Below are 15,753 nucleotides of genomic sequence, written 5' to 3' on the forward strand. Positions count from 1 at the left end.
TCCAAACACAGATTTTGTCCCCTTAACCTAGAAACCAAGGAGTTAAACAACAGAAAGTTGGAGTACCATATTTTGCTATGTGTACACCTGATATTTTATATAAGGGGAGAAAATATCTTCAAGAAGATGGACTTTAACACTGTGAAAACAACAGGAAAAGTCTTTTCCCTGAAGGGCAAGAACAAACTAAACTTACTTTGCAGGTGAAAGAGAAAAAATAGTAGCCAACAACATATGGGTATACCAGCTTTATCTATCTGACCCAGCACAGGTGTAGCAACCACAGCTGCTTGGGAACCTAAAGTAATTTCAGAAAAAAAAGGCCCAAACAACAGTTCTCCTCTGTGATACCCTATTTGAAAAACATTTAACACAACACTTGTCTCAACTATTCAATTTTCACACAAAAGCAGCACTGTAGACAGCATCACTTCTTGCAAAGGAACAGGCAGCTGTACTTGTAGAAGGTTAGATACTCAACCTCATGTAGTTCAAGCACAAATGGCAGCTCTGTCCCATTGCCTTACAATCCTGATGCTGACAAATGGTGCAGATATGCTCAGAAAGAAGAGGCCAAGGATGAAGCTCAATCTAAATCTACTTTGACTCATACCACAAAGCAAGCTCAATGGGCCTTTCACTGTGAGCATAGAACAATCTCAGTTTGGAGTAATTTTTTTTGTTTATAAGTCAGGTGGGTCTGGGAAGAAGAAGACAAATCACATTAGTCAGCTATGCAAAAAGTGTAAGCAAAATTTCTGGTGCATTTGTTCGCATGTGCTTGACTACAATGGAATGCCTGATATTCTTGATGGAATTCAAAGGATCCCCAGATGATAGTGATCCCCCCTTCAACCAAAACGAAAGGATCCCAGAGGATCATCTACTGACTGACTTTGCAACAAAACAGTCTGTGAGTGTTCACAATCACCAGAACAAATGTCTTAGCTGTGGGAACAGTAACAAAGAATTGAAGATTGTAGCTGCTCCACTTGGATCTGCATGAGCATTTCAGTCCCTGAGATGCAACATCTGTGAATAATCTGGGCCTAGGATGTCATTGATCATAATATCCTTCCCTGAGCAAAGGATAAGAGGAAAACAGAAAAAGGTGAAGAACAAGTCAAGAACCACAGGATACATGTCTACATATATTCTTCCCTTCCCCTGGGAAGGGGACGTGATTAAACAAGAGGCAAAAGATTTGAATTTGTGGATCTGTTTGACTAAGACCCATATAGTGGATTGAATTCTAGGTGAAGGAGATCTACTTTGTCTGGCTCTGCAAAACTTTGTGAGCCAAAATAGCCAAGGCTAGTCTGGTGCTTGGTGCTCAACCAAATGTGGGTTGATTTCTTTGCTTGATTTCACTGGAAGTTCCCTTCCCATGCCCCTTAATTAATTTAAGGTTATGTGAGGTACTTCCAAAGTCATTCTGCAGGTTGGGCAGTCCTAAGATAAGAGTCACTTTGGAGCACTTTCCAGGGCATTTAGGCAGTGCTAAGCCCTACTGGAATTCCAGTTTTCATGGTGTCACTGACAGACTTGCAGTGTACAGGATCATCATGAACAGCCCTCAGGAGACGACCAGGATGGGTATTTTACCCTTGACATCAAATTCAGTATCCTTTTTCTAAATCGTTCCCCTCTTTTCTTAGTAGCAAATATAAGGATGAATGCATATAGTTGAACATTAAATAATTAGTTAATACAACTTAAAAGAGGTAAGTTTCTCTTTACTTAAAATTTATTATTTAATTTTGAACAATGTCTGCTTGATATCTGCAGTTTCAGGGAAGGCTGTTCAAATTTGGAGAAACTGTTTGCCTCGCTGTACTATGTACCTTCATAAAGCCAGCTTTGTAGCTGCAATTCAAGGTACATTTTTCTTCCTTTCTTTGAAATATCTAATTAGAAAGGAAATTACTCAGGAAGGAATGCAACAAAAAGACTAATTATAGCAGAGAACTTATAACGTAATGGTAAGAATTGTGCTGGCCCTGTTGGATATTGATATGATTGGGAGAAAGAATGATCAAGAGACCCACAGTGTTTCTCTGGGATCAGAGGCAGTGCTCATCAAAGTATGACCTCATCTGTACAAAGATATCCCATGTGCTTCGTCACTGGCTTTTCTATGAAGACCCCAAACCTCACAGAGTGAAATGATCTCATTATATTGGATGTTGATAATACTTGTGAGGGGCATTAACACAAAGGCTTAGCTAGACTGCAGAAAACCACACGGATCGGAATCATAAGAATGAGACAAAGACACTGTAAAAACCATTATATTCTTGAGTACTTTACTCTGTAAATGCCGACAGTGTGACATCAATTCCTAGCTCTTAACTAGCTGTGTCTGTGGTAGGAGAGGCAAAGGAGAGTAATGTAGGACAGTGAGGGGGATGTGGTATATTGATCAGCAAGGATTTGAGTAAACTTGAGATCTGCTGTAAAGATATTAAGTCCTGTTTAATACTAGGCCAATAAAACCTTCTGGGGAAGAAAACAAAAGTAATAATTTTTTATAGCTACCAGGAAGCTGAGCAGAGAAACTGGTAGAATGAGTAACAAAAATATACTCTTACAAGAGCAAAATGCATAGGATACAAAAAGAAAACTCAATAGATGGATTATCCTATGTTTCTTCTCTCTATTTATTGGTTTATATTCTAGAGTGCCATTTTTCTCAAAGCCAAACTTCACTTCAAAATGGGATAATGTGCTTTTCACAGATCTGGATATTTGGGATTGCAGAGTAAAGAGAGTACCACGGGAATGCTTGCAAAAGGTGTATAAAGAGTTCCACACTGTGCAAGGAGATTAGGCAGTCTTTATCCACAACAATGAAATATCAAAACGTCTCTTTCTGCTCTACAGCACAGGTGTGACGACCAAAGAATCTGAATTATTCTGTCCTCCAGTCTCTTCTGTCACGCTCTTTTTGACACTTTGCACAAAGTAGATGGATCAGAGTTCACAGCTGAGAAGAGTTCTGCTGATATTGCAGAAACAAAGGTATTTGTTGAAATACAATTCCTCAAATAACTTTGTAGTAGGTTGACCTTCATGGGCAACAGGTGGCCACTGAAGTGACCCTGTCACTCCCCTCCTCAGCTGGACAAAGGAGAGAAAATATAACAAAGAGCTCATGATTTGAGACACAAACAGAGAGAGATCGCTCACCAGTTACTGTCCCAGGCAAAACAGACTTGGCTTGGGGAAATTAACTGAATTTATTACCAGTCAAATCAGAGTGTGATAATGAGAAGTAAAACCAAATCTTAAAATACCTTCCTCCTGCCTCCTCCCTTCTTCCTGTGCTCAACTTTGCTCCCAATATTCTTAAACTTCTTCCCCCGCCCATGGTCCTCCCTGAACTTCTGCAATGTGAATCCTTCCCATGGGCTGCATTTCTTCATGAACTGCTCCAGCATGGGTCGGTCCTTTCCACAGTCCTTCAGGAGCAGGCTGCTTCAATGTGGGTCCCTGTAGGGTCACAAGTCCTGCCAGTAAACCTGCTCCAGCGTGGGCTCCTCTCTCCACATGTCCACAGGTCCTGCCAGGAGCCTGCTCCAGTGCAGGCTTCCCATGGGGTCATAGTTTCCTTCAGGTATCCACTTGCTCCAGTGTGGGGTGCTCCACGAGCTGCAGGTGGATATCTTCTCCACCGTGGACTTCCACGGGCCACAGTGGGACAGCCTGCACCATCATGGTCTTCATCATGGACTGCAGGGGAATCTGTGCTCTGGTGCCTGGAGCACCTCCTCCCCTTCCTTCTTCACTGACCTTGGAGCCTGCAGGGCTGCTGCTCTCACATATACTTACTTCTCTCTCTGACTGCAGTTGTTGTTGTGCAGTAACTTTCCCCCTTCTTAAATTTGTTACCCCAGAGGTGCTACCACTGTCACTGCTGGGCTTGGCCTTGGCCAGCGGGGGGGCTGTCCAGGAGCCAATTGTTATTGGCTGCATTGGACGTGGGGGAAGTGTCAAGCAGCTTCTCACAGATGTCTCTAACCACTCCCACTGCCAAAACCTGGCCAAGCAAACCCAATACAAATATGTGGCACTCTTTTTCTCGGAGGGCATGTGCCAGATGCTAACATGTCATCCCACAAGCAACTAGACACTGTCAGCAGGTGTTGAGACAATATGGTAGGTGATTTTATTTTGCTTATAGCAATTTAGTTGCCTGAAGTAGATCATTTCTGCCAAAGGAAGACCATGGTGTTCAAATGGGGGAAAGCTAATCATAACTGGTAATTTGTTTTATCTATATGAATATAGAATTATAGTGGGAGGTGTATACACTTTAACTGCCTTCTAGCTTGCCAAGGAAGACTAATATTGACTAATATTGATTAAGTGGGAAGAAATACTTTTTAAATTTTTTCTCTGAAGGAGAAATCAAATTGGTTCATTCATTAAATAACACACAGAAATGAGGCCTATTCCCAGATCATGTATTGCTCAGATATCAATACTTCCTCCTTCTTTTTGTGTTTTTCTTCTTTTGATGAAACTGCTTCCCCAAAGAAAAGTGCTGATGGGGGAGAATTTTAGAACCTCACTTACAATATTTATAAAAAGAGTGGGCTGTGTTGGGCTGTTCATCAGAATCGGCTGTTCAGTGTCCTGATGTAGTCTCTGCAAAGCCATTCTCCTGGTGCAAGAAAAGTCACAGGGGTGTTTGCAATGGTTATACTGCAGTCCCAGGAAAGATAATCAGCTAAGACACTGACTTGCTAATTAGCAACTGCTACTTCAGGCTTATTCGTTTGAAAGGAAGAGTCATAAAGTCAATTAAACCAGACCTTAAGATCATACTGGATTTTTTTGTTTCTAGGTAGTAAGCCCTTGTAATCCTCTAAGATCTTATTATCTAATACATTAAATTTCAGTCTTCTAAAACAGGTACCTTAACTGTCAGAACATCTGAGTGTGGTGATCTTTTTCCCTTATTGATGATTTAGATATGGGAGCCCACAGAAGTAGAATGGGTCTATTGACTTCAAAATAGTATTTATCCATCTTCCTAGCTCATCAGAGGATGATACAGCTCAAAACTACCTGATATATAGAGAGAGTAGCAACCTGTAAATCTCATTTCCAAGAGAAGACAGTTTTGCGTCTCCAAAAAATGCTTCCAATGCAGACACATTGATACTGTCAGGAGTAATTCCAGATTACTCTTCCTTGTGTCCCAGAATTTGGTACTTTTATTCCAGGATATTTTTTTCCATGAAAAATTTTAGGGTGGACGAATCTTTTCAGAATATCATGATTTATTTTGGAACAAAGTGTTCACTGGGAAGACAATGCCATGCAAATTCTACATATTGACAATCTTATTTATTTTCAATTTAACAAGGAGATATTGCTTTAGGAGGGAACTTTTCCAAGTAATCCCTATTTTTAAATGAACTTTGATTTTATTCCTTGACAGTTCAGTGTGAAGAAGTATCCTGTTTCTGCAGCTGAAAAAATGTGTTAACAGTTATATTTGAAAACTGTTAACAGAAGTTTGGAGGTCACACATAGGGCTGAAAAAGTAAGAACATCTTTAATGGATAAAGTGCAGGAACTCTCAGGGAAGTGAATACACTCAAAATCCGTATTCCACTGGAGACTGATATTACTTCCTTACTACTTCCAGGATGATTGAGGTTGCATGGCTGTACAACATGGATTTGTGATAAGGCCTTCTGAGTGCTGCAAATTCTGTTGCTTTGTTCAAAGGAAGGTACTTTGTATAAGTTTTTCGCTCCTGCATGCAAGTGGATCTTTAAAAAAAACACAACATGTTTTGCATATTAATCAAATTAAAATCTGATAAACATATTGGGGTTTTTTTTCTGTCAAATGCATCTTGAAATATGTACTTCTGAAAGGACACAACTAGTATTCATTTAGATTTGGTACAGTCTTGGGGAAGAGCGGCTGAAAAGCTGCCTGGTGGAAAAGAACCTTGGGGTTGCTGGTTGACAGCTAGCTGGCAGTGTGCCCAGGTCGCCAAGGCCAATGGCATCATGGCTTGTATCAGAAATAGTGTGGCCAGCAGGACTAGGGAAATGATCTGTACACTGTGTACTCAGCACTGGTGAGGCCGCGTCTCAGATCATGCGTTCAATTTTAGGCCCGTCACTACAAGAAACGCGTTGAGGTGCTGAAGTGTGTTCAGAGAAGGGCAACAGAGCCGGTGAAGGGTCTAAAGCACAAGTCCTGTGAGGAGCAGCTGAGAGAGCTGGGGTTGTTTAGCCTGGAGAAAAGGAGGCTTAGGAGGACCTTATCACTCTACAGCTACCTGAAAGGAGGTTGTAGCAAGGTGGGGATTGGTCTCTTGTCCCAAGTAACAAGCAGTAGGACAAGAGGAAACAGCCTCAAGTTGTGCCAGGGGAGGTTTATACTGGAAATTGCGATAGCTTTCTTCCCTGAAAGAGTTATTAAGCATTGGAATAGGCTGTCCAGGGAAGTGGTGGAGTCACCATTCCCAGTGGTATTTAAAAGACATGTAGGTGTAGCACTTAGGGACATGGTTTCATGGTGGACTTGGCAGTGCTGGGTTAATGGTTGGACTTCGTGATCAATTCTATGATTCTAAATACCAGAGAAGAGCAAGAGTATCGAATTATAGGAATTATTTTGTCATACTGTGACATTTCAGTATCTTTTCATATTTGCTTTTGTCTGTCTGTCTCCTGGTAATATCCAGAGACTTTTTGCTGTTACACACATTCCTAGAAAGGCATATGATTCTCAGTAAGAGTAATGGAAGTGACAGCAACAGAACAAATTATGAAGGTGTTGCCTTAAAAAGGTAAAAGAAAACCCCGCACAGGAAGATTCTTTTACTGAGTTAGGCATATTATCTGCTATCATTAAAATAACTATACTTCATCCATTTGTAATGTGACCAAAACCAGGCTAAGTTAAAAGTAAAGTATGATGACACACAGAAAATGGGATTTTCTGATGTGTTCTCTGTGGTTTGAATGAGGAGTTTTGATAATTCCAAGTAATTCCTAATGGATGCTGAAATAAACCTAAAAGCTGTAATAAATGAGTTCTTTTCTCACCACGTTCCCTCACAACCACACTACACCCATGTATCTATAAGTGATGAGTGATTTTGAGACAGCTGAGTTTTTTGCCTTTAGAGAGTGAATGCTAAATGTATGCCTGATACCAGCAGCAGAAGTGAATAGGAGAAAGAATGGCACCCAAAATTCCCTCTTGTTTCTGAAAACATGGGTCCGAATGAACAAGCATAGTTTGCAGCTCAGCCTGCACCCAAGTAGTGTTGCCTAGGGATTTTTCCCACCAAGATGTGTGCAATATCATAAAGAATTCCTTTTAAATTCTCCTCAAAACACATTTCCCCAAAGAAAACCTACACATTGCCCTTCAGGACCTCCAGCATCTGTTTAGCTTTAAATTTTGCTTTTAAACTTTCTCTTCAACTGTTATTCCTGCAACACCAGAAGAGCTTTTCCTGTTCAGCTATTGCATGCATCCTCACATTTCTGAGCCATGCCATGTCTCCCATTGAATCTGCTGGGCAGTAACTGGTACAAACTAGCTCTCATTCCTGAGTTGGTTTTAGATCACCACAAAACCCAGTCACTTTTATAACTGATTGCCAGACCCTTCTGTGGAGGTTTGGAGTTATTTTTGTGCATTGGGAGTGCACAGAATCTGTCTGCCTTGTTGTCCATCTCCATGCTTGTAAGCTGGTGTTTACCAGGAGAGTTTTTTGGCCTGAGAAGTGATTACTCATTTCACCAATTTGTTAGAATGTTTACATTTAAATAGGGGGGTTTGGGTGTTTCTTTTTGTTGTTGTTGTTTGTTTGTTTTTGTTTTTTTTTTTTTTCCTGTGGTTCATAAAGTTTTATCCCTCTCCCTGTTAACAACAGCCATCAGACTTGCCCTTGGCGTTCTCTTTCCTCTCTGCTCCGCAGGTGTGTGAATGCAAGCAGAGCCAGGTGGGGACCAAACACGATAAAGGAGGTGGGTGCCCAAGAACTGTATGGGGAATAGAGACAGCTGTCACGAAACATTGTCCCAGAACCTCTGCTGATCTTCGCTCCTCTGGTCTGTACCTCCTGGGATGTATCAAACATGCAAGCCTCCCCCAGTTTTTACATTTAGCATTCAACCAGTTTCTGTGCAAAATGTGGTTATGACTGCCACTTTCTCCTTAAACACAACAGGAAAATGGGAATCCTCCACCTCTTCCCTCTTGTATAATATCCCACTGGATCAGAGTGCTTGCCCAGAAGTGACAGAATCAGGCCACTTATCTCGTCTACCTGAGACCCTCTATATCCAAAGTCTATTTCTGCAGTCATATAGTGAGGTGTCCCATCAGTGAGAAGGGCAAACTGCTTTCCAGGGCCTGCTTTGAAACCCTCATCTGTGTTTTGCATTGCACAGATGCAGAGGCCATGCCTTTCCTGTGCCAGTAGCCCAGTGTTCAGAGTGCTACATCAGTGACTGCCATCATACATCCCTGGACAGCTTAGCAGTGCCGTGTTCTCCAACACAGCACAGGCTGTCTGGGGCTCAGCACCCTGCTTTGCAGGGAGGGCTGTCATAGACCGGCATATAGCAGTGCCTCTTTTGAGGTGTCCAAAGTCTTTATAGACAAAAAGAAGGAAGCTGCAGAGGACCAACTGTCTGACCCCCTTTCACACTGATGTCCAATGAGCTGGACCACCAGAAGCTGATTCTTGCTCTTGGGTGAAGTTAATCACAAATTAATAGGTCAAATTGATTCAATTAAATTCAAGATTAGACAGTAACAGTACTGTGTTCTGTGCATACTGGGTATCTCGTGGGACTATGGCATGGGTGGAATCATGCTTCTCCTCATTCCCCAACTGTTGTCCTTTTGTGAGTATTATAATTTTTCTGCCTCCTTCACCATATCTGCAATTTCTCAGCAATAATTTCTGAAACAACTCTTATATTCTTTTTCTGGGTTTGTATGTTTGCTTGTTTGTGTGCTCGGGGGGGTTGATGTTTATCCTCAGTTGGAAATTATTCTTGTTTCCGGTAGCCCAGAGTGAGGAGTTTTAGTCATTCCTGTTAAAAGGGAAATTGAGTTAAAAAAATGAAGAGTTTTTCTTACACACTTTCAATACTGAAATATCAGCAAGGAATTCCAGATGCAGAAAACATTACATAAAAGGATCACTTTCAAAGGCACAAAACATAGCCTATTCAAGGCTTAGTTAAGTTCTTATCCAGAAAGAGATGTCATCTTCTCTGCTCTGAAAGATCACAGCCTCCCTCTGATGGCACTGTAAAGGAAGGGCTTGGCCCAAGGTGTGTTGCTGAGACATAAGCCATAAAGGTGGAAACAAGTGATTATTTTAACAGACCCTCCCAATACAATCATCTGCATCCACCTCTGGCTTTCTACTCACATTTCACAAGAGAAATGCTTCAATGCTCTGCCTGTGAGTGAAAGGCTTATGTTTCAGAAAGTACATCTAGTCACTGTTATGAGCAGAAATAATAAAGGTGACAGGCTTTCCCATATGAAGACACTTTCAGGTTTTTATAATCATTGCTTTACTTAAAAAGGAAAAATTATCCTCCTGCCACTCAGTACGGTTGCAGGACCAGATGCTTGTATTAAAAGCTGCACTATTCATTTAGGTTTTTTTCCTCACTTCTTCTAACATGAAACCTACACAGGACTCTGAATTTAGAAAAACAAAACGCTGTAGTAAATTAAAGATGACCTTTTATTCTTTTCATTAAAAACTGCATTGGACACCTGCATTCACAGTCCATTTTAGGCCCAGGAAAAGCAGCTGCCCTGCATGGGGAAGCAGCTGCTTAGGCTGAAGCTGGGATACAGGAGTCAGTTCATGATATACCCTTAATGTGACTGTACCTAATTTTCCCATGGTGAAGTTTTCCTGTCCAGATAAACAGGGGAGAGCTTCCCCAGGGTAGAAGTGCCACAGTCCTGTGCTTGCCCTACATGCCCATTACTGATCAGCAGAACCAGTGTCTGCTCTTTTTTTCTTCTGCTTCTTTTAATGCAGACTCAAAGCCAGCTGGATTGGTGGAGGCATTGCCATGGCTTCAGGGAGCTTAGGTCTGGCTCTGCACAGGTGGAGGCAGAATTCCTTGCCATGACTTTTATTACTATTATTGTTATGAAACACAGGTTATTTAGTTTATTTGTCTGGCAGAGCTCTGCTGGGGTGGCAAAGGTCTGCCGTTCAGCCCTTATTTCTGTGGTCAGCAGAAGTCCTTGCTGCATGACCTAGTGCTTGCTATTCTTCCTGTCATTGCTTATTTATTTACTGGTTTTCAGCCCCAGGATGAAAGTGTGTAAGAATAATCAAATATTCTCTAATGATGGATGCTACTCCTGCAGGAAGATGAACTGCTTTCTTAGAAGAAAAAGGAGGATATTGCATATCAAAGAATATGTTGAAAGGGGGGTTTGTAATGAGAGCAAATGCTCCCCATCTCCATTTCATCAATCTTCATGTGTGTGTATGAGAGGCTGAGACCAGCCACCTGCTCTGTGCTGGTGCAAGTAAGAGCAGCAGAGGGTGAGCCCAGCTATTTCCTTGGCTGAAATGGATTCTGCCACAGCATTAGCAAGGTGGAACGAGGTTTGATCTCTCTCCTGTCTCCTTCAACCTCACCAACTGGAAGCTCCTCTCAGGCTGCAGTGGAGGCAGGGAAAGAGCCAGAGCCATGTGGAGTTGCAGGGGTGGAAGAACAGGGCTTTCCGACAGGTTCCCGTCCCTACCTCCCCACAGACTAAAATAATTCACAAAGAAGACATCTGATTTTTTACATCTGCCTACCCATGAAGTATCCTCCAGAAATCAGTTCTGATTAAAAAATTAAAAGAACTACTTTTATTAAGTGCTAAAGAAATACTTCATTACTGCTGACACGCAGATAATTGAAGCCATTTGGAAGGTACGACATATTTTAAATAAAGGCACCATTGGTTACAAGAAACATCTCCCATTTCCCCCCCACTCTCCTCCTTGTCTGAAATGATGCAGTGGTGGCTTCAAAAGCATGTCTCCTTCTTTTCCTATTGTGAAAATACCTGAGTACAGAAGTTTTTCCTTGCCATGAACAGACACAGTCAGATTGCTTGTTGGCTACCTACATTCTCTATTAACACATAAATGAACCAGAGTCCAGAAAGTTTATCTGCAGTCAAAACCCTACATTTTTAACAGTCCCATCCTTTTTAAAATTATCAGCATTTTTACTCTGCTTTGCACAAAATGGCCTAACATTTTACTTGGCTGGCACCCAGCTTACACCCGCTAAAGAGTACAGTTCTATTTCTGACATTCAGACTGCTCTGTGATATCACCTTCAAAGCAAATAAAAAAATGTTACTCCCTTGAGCAGGAGGTACAAGCAATATGAAGTAAATAAGACAAGTTAACCAGGTTTAGATTTGCTAAGCTATAAGAGAAAATCTCACTGTCTGTCTGCCTATCTATCCAATCATCTCATTCTCAGTATTTTCAGGCATTTGGATTTTACTTTGCTAAACCAAACCCAGATCAGTGTTGCAAAATTAAATATAAGGAAATAAATATAAGGAACTTAAATAAAGGGAATGCTACAGAGTTTGAGCTGGGGGGAAAAAAAAGTAGATGAAAAACTGTAAGGTTAAATGCAAAAAAAAGTATCTAAAATAATTTCAAAGGAGATGTTTTAAAATTGCCATGACAGTAGACTTTCAACGGTGTGCTGAAGAAACAGGAAAGTTACTAATGATACTCCCGATATTTCTGCTCTCACCATCTAGAGTTCTGGCTTTGACTTCAAAGGGAATCATGCTCACACCTTCTATTTGCAATGTAAAGCTCTCTTTATGCTCGGTCTACAAAGCAACAGGTAGTGACGCTCTTTCATGTGGACGAGAAGATATGCAAAGGAAAACTTCCCACTGAGATGAGCTCAGCTCAGATTCCTCTGCCCAGGCAGGGGAAGGCTATTTTCTGGATGTCTGCGCAGCTGCTGCATACAAAGCTGCTCGTTGAAGCCGTGGCTGGGAGCACACTGATGTGTTCTCAGCATGCCGGCTGTTAGGCTGGTGTGAATGGCCGAATATCCCTGACATCAGCGGAGATTCAGCCATTTATCCCAGCAGAGGAGTTGAACTGACATATTCATTCCTCCCCGAGGAGGGTGTGAGGTGGTTAGTCCAGTCAAATCTGCACTCACCTTAAGCTCTCTCATCACAGCAATTACAGACATGAAACCCTTAATGCATTACCCAGCTGTTTGGTACACAGTATCTGTGGGGTTGAGACAAGTAACAGCGGTAATGTGGCGTGGGCACCAGCATCAGCTCAACAGCTGATGTCTGTTCCCTCCCAGGGAGCTGTGCTGGCATGGTGATGCTCCTGTGTGCCCGAGCTTGACGCTGGCTCAGGGCTACTGCACAAGTCTGTGCCTGCTTTCAACTGCTCAGTGACCCCAGGGTTGTGGTATCCTCTGTGAGAGCATTTGGCCATCAGGTAAAAGTGCTGTATAACACACCTGCCCATTTTAAACCTGAAAGACCATATTTATGCAATCAATGGAGATGACGTAAAGAGAGAAATTTGTGAAAAAACTTTTTTTTGCTGAACTTCTGTTTCTCTATGAGCAAAAGTTACCGTAAAATTGCAGTAGTTTTGGGAAATTGTCTCCCACTCAAAAAACTCTAAATAATTTTTTTTTTTTTCAGTTTTGTGTGAGATGTTTTCATGGAAAAGTTTGAAGCAGAGCGATAGTCATGTTTTCTGGCTGTATTTTTATTCCACTTGGGCAATTATTAATCACATGGTCTAGCTTACAGTTCTCTGATTCTCTTACATTAAGAGGAAACTGTGCTGACTTTAATTTCCACGAGGATATGTTACATTGTGAATCTATCTTCTAGATAACAAGGTGGTAATTAACTCGTCTATTTTGAATAGTCAAAGGAAAAGTGGGACCTGACTGCTGTGATTCACCATTAACAGTATATTTCAATACAATTTCAATACACTAGGTGTGTATTGATGCACACTAGGTGTGTATGATAGGTGAGTGTCTGACGCGTCACATTTATATAACATATTCCTTTACTTTGTCAATAGCTATGTCCCTGCATTTTCCCATCTCTGAGGTGTGCATGCTGCACATTTTAGTATTTTGAGTGCCCCTCTTGCTTTGATCTGACAAGGCTGCCTTTCCCTGAGGGTGCTTTCATTACCCTCTTTCTCCTTTGTGTGGCAAATTCCTTAGACTGAGCACCAAGTGTAACTTCTCACTGAGTGCGGGCACCTCCTCATGCCACACAGAGGAGTATTTGCTACACCAGGATTTGCTGCATTGTCAGGAGAGGAGAGACATCCTGCATTTTTAGACAGTTATAGATATCAAAGGATGCACAGACAGGTGCAGAGGAAGCAGATGTAACATCAGATGCCTACCTTTTTGCAAAAATGTCCCAGAAATGCCAAAAACTGTAGGGTGTAGACACACATTGCAAAGAAATCTTTGGTTGCATACAACTATGAACAACAAACTACTTGAGATTATGTATTCTTATTTAGTTCAGAGGTTGGAAAGTGCCATTTGCAAAGCTGCTGCTACAAAAAAGATCTTTCGGGTCTCCAGGAGAGGTTCCAGGCAAAGAAAGAGGTATTTCGGATTGATCTTGTGTGACAGCATGGCTGTGGGATCTGTGAGATGCAGGTATGAATGGTTTCCCTGGGATTCTCAAGTCTTGCCCATCCCTGCTGGAAATACTGGTATGTTGTAGGTTGTTTTATGGCTCTGAGCATATTGAAGACAAGTCCTTGTGCACACACACTAAAACATGCAGGAATGAATCTGGACTGTTTGGCACGTACTTGGTGTGTGCTGAAAACGCGAAGGTAGGAGACCTTCTCTTTTCTTCAGTTACAATAAATGCTGAATACAACCTCCCTCAGCGGGGTATGACACGAGTCTACAACAGCATAGCTAATAGCCCTGCAGTCAGGATGCTCACATGGGAGATAGGAAGCCCATATCCGCATCTGTGGTCTAAGTCAGGCCGAGGAAGGATCTCACATACTCACTGATGATTTAAACTGCCAGGTTACTGTTGAGAATCTTCCTTGATTCTAAAAAGGAATTTTTCCAGTTCCTTATGGTACTGCCAAGATACTCCCACCCACATGAGAATGAAGCACACATATATGCACAGATCTTATGGCACTAAAGATGACATAAAAGGTGGCAGAAAGGCATTCAGCATCTGTCAGTCAATCAACATCCTTCATTTGAGCAGTAACATCAGATTTTGTAGAAAGCAAGCTGTCGAGTACATAGAGTGGAGGCTGCTGGATCTTCCTGCGCCTAAATCTGCAGCATACTAGTGAGGAAGGGTTTGCTCATGTCCATAGAATGCCGAATACACTGACTGATTAAACTGAAAGATGCTGCTTTTCTTTTCATGCTCTTGGTCTTCAGACTCCAAATGCATGTTTTTTTATACTAAAAAAATACCTTCAAATCCAGTTCCTATTGATTATTTTCCTATCATACTTCATATTATATCACACATTAGATTTTTCTGGAATAGATGTATATTTAATCCCTTCTTTCACAAACTTTGAGTTTTTACTCTCCATCTTCTTCCTTGCAAGAATATAGCTGTCTTTTTCTTCCTTCTCCCCATCTACTTCATAGATGTGGAGACAAAGGACCAATTTTTGGAGACAGTGGACTGTCTAGAGAATATTTTTTTTGTCAATAAATTATTTTTTCCTTCTCAAAGAACATTTCTATATCTCTTACTGACCTCTTACTCCTGGTGTGCTTGAAACATTTATTCATTCTCTCACCATCTCTCTATGATCTTTGAGATTTTCCACTTGATTTCTTGTGTTCTTTCTTCATTTTATTCTTACCATCTTTGTCCTCTCTAGCCAGACATCGATGCTGTTTGTGGCCAATAGATGAGGTCACCAGCTAAATGTCTATATTTGGCAGCATTGATATATATGTTTCTATTTTTGCTACAGTAATATCAGGCAGAGATCAGAGCTCCAAAGTGTTGCCATAACTTCATCTCCACTAGTTGCCCTGCAGAGAGTAGGGGCTGAATAAACAAAGGTTGGGCACCATATGGACAATATTTAACTTTTCTTTACTTTTCTTTACTGGAGTGATTTTCAGCCTAAGCATGAAGGAAAGTCAGATAAATATTTTTCAACTTGATTCTTATCTAAAACAAAACATATACTTATGTATTTGTTATTGGGACCATAGTAATATAAACAGCATGATGGCACACACACACTACAGATCTGGCTCAGGAAATGTTTGATTTAATCTATTTAGGGAAAAGTACTATTGCATTTCGGCAAATATGGCATGTCTTAAGTCCTAACTGTACCTTCATGTAAAGTTGCAAAACTAAAAAGTCTGTCTTAGCCATTCTCAGGGGCAGTAAGTACAAATATTCAAGTAAGGATGAACCTTCATGAGGAAGAAAATGCACACAACTACATCAGATGTTAGAAATGAAAAATCTGACATGTTATTACTTGGCCTGCAGTAAAAAGAAGATAATAGTAATTTTGCAGAGGTGTCTCAAATCAAAAAGTATTTCTGTTGCTAATGATTTCAGTACTATTATATTTTTTATATGGAATTTATTAGCATTGCCTTTTTCCATATGATCATAAACTTTCTGACAAGAAAATAGTTGAATCTTGGT

The sequence above is a fragment of the Neopelma chrysocephalum genome, unplaced genomic scaffold, assembly GCF_003984885.1.
Source record: "Neopelma chrysocephalum unplaced genomic scaffold, ASM398488v2 Primary Assembly neopelma1_25, whole genome shotgun sequence".
Classification (NCBI taxonomy): domain Eukaryota; kingdom Metazoa; phylum Chordata; class Aves; order Passeriformes; family Pipridae; genus Neopelma; species Neopelma chrysocephalum.